The sequence below is a fragment of the Triticum urartu genome, unplaced genomic scaffold, assembly GCF_056163025.1.
Source record: "Triticum urartu cultivar PI428250 unplaced genomic scaffold, HENAU_Tu73 scaffold1749, whole genome shotgun sequence".
Taxonomy (NCBI): Eukaryota; Viridiplantae; Streptophyta; class Magnoliopsida; order Poales; family Poaceae; genus Triticum; species Triticum urartu.
Window position 1 is genome coordinate 17,501 of NW_028260200.1, and position 2,177 is coordinate 19,677.

The following is a 2,177-nucleotide window of genomic DNA, read 5'->3' on the forward strand; positions in this document are numbered from 1 at the left end:
CGAATCCCTCCTCGCCCACAGCCTTCCAAAGGGGGAAGGGCCTTTACTTTCCCCCTGAGGGTAGGAAAATCATGATCGGGATAGCGGACGTAAAGCTATTGAACTTAGGTATGCTCTTTCCTTTTGTCGAAGTGGAATCGTAGAACAGAATGTGATACGATGAGATAGAATGCAATAGAAATAGAAACAAGGATAGCGAACGGAGTTACCTACTCCTAAGGGTCAAAGCAAGCCCTTTAATTCAATTCTTTATTCTTACATTAAAATTCTTACATTAAAGAATGAATAAAATCTCCCCAAGTAGGATTCGAACCTACGACCAGTCAGTTAACAGCCGACCGCTCTACCACTGAGCTACTGAGGAACAAGGGGGGATTCGACCTCCTAGAGTTCAACTCCCGCTCTCAACCCATGAACAATATGAGTCCGAAGCTTCTTTCGTAACTCCCATAATTTCTTCGTAGTGGCTCCGTTCCATGCCTCATTTCATAGGGAAGCCCAAAGTGGCTCTATTTCATTCTATTTCACTTCCTAGCACTTCCTATCATTTAATATCCATCCCTTTGGTCTTATTGACATAAGAGATGTCATTTATAGTCTATCTCTTTCTATATATGGAAAGTCAAGAAATTCTCATCGAAACATCGAGAAATTGTGCATATAGAAAACTCTAAAGAAAGAAAAAAAGGAGACCCATGCCATGATTTTCAAATCTTTTCTATTTAGTAGTCTAAGTTTCTCGATGAGGATAATTAATTCGGTCGTTGTGGTCGGACTCTATTATGGATTTCTGACTACATTCTCCATAGGTCCCTCTTAGATCTTCTTTCTCCAATCTTGGATTAGGGAAGAAGGAGATATTCGCGACTACTGGCGATTTCATTATGGGGCAGCTCATGATCTTCATATCGATCTATTATCCACCTCTGTATCTATTCTTTCTTAGCTAAACAGGTGGAAGATCTATCCAATTTGGTTATATTATATCATGGACTCGAAAAACGGATCTGAATTTGACTGAAATGCACGATCTTCACAGGTATCACTTTTCACGATACCTAAAAGGTGGAATAGCGATTTTCGAACCATTTCCTATAAGAGAATGGTTTCCATTACTTTGAGAAATGGATTCTTATATCAAACTATAGCTATTGCATTAAAGAAGAAAAGAAACTAATAGAAGTCGAAGACGCGGAATGATAGTGAATAGAGAGAAAGATTCTTCTGATTTTCTTGTTTCTATCTACTAGACGCCGTAGAGAATTGAGAATTTTCATGTCTTTCAATTCTCGTACTCGTAATTGGAAAGTTATGGAAGGAGACCCATCATTTTGCAATGAAAACAACATATAAAACTCTGGACAATTTCGAAATCAGGCCAAGCGTCTTAATACATATGCAAAAAAATTCATTATTGGCCCACCATTGATTAGAAGATTTAGCTTGTATGAATCGCTATTGGTTTGATACGAATAATGACAATCGTTTCAGTATGTTAAGGATACAGATGTATCCACAATTCATTTAGAGTTACTTAATAGTCTATTTCTTATACCATATCTCTATCCCGTGAAATTCTCGAGCCAAAAGATGGATGCATATGCTGTGTTTCATTTTGCTAAATGATATCAATTAAATGGTGTATCAATTCCATAAATTGCATATAGCAATAAATAAATCAGCAAAATTCTTTCTAATATTTTAGATAGAAGAAACATTTCTTCTATCTAAAATATTAGAAAGAATGTACCCTTCTATCCAAATCCAATTTGCATCGATAAAATAAATCCAAATTCCAGTAGTAGATGAATAATTGCAAATTTGTGTGTGTACGAGATTAGAATAACTTCAAAATAACTGACATAATTTTGTATTTTTCCTGATCAGAAAAATACATGAAAAAGAAAGGAGGTAGAAAAATTTTTGGATTTATGGTTAAAGAAGAAAAAGAAGAAAACAGGGGTTCTGTTGAATTTCAAGTATTCAGTTTCACCAATAAGATACGGAGACTTGCTTCACATTTGGAATTACACAAAAAAGATTTTTCATCGGAAAGAGGTCTACGAAGACTTTTGGGAAAACGTCGACGTTTGCTGGCTTATTTGGCAAAGAAAAATAGAGTACGTTATAAGAAATTAATCGGTCAGTTGAATATTCGGGAGCAGTAATTTAATCGT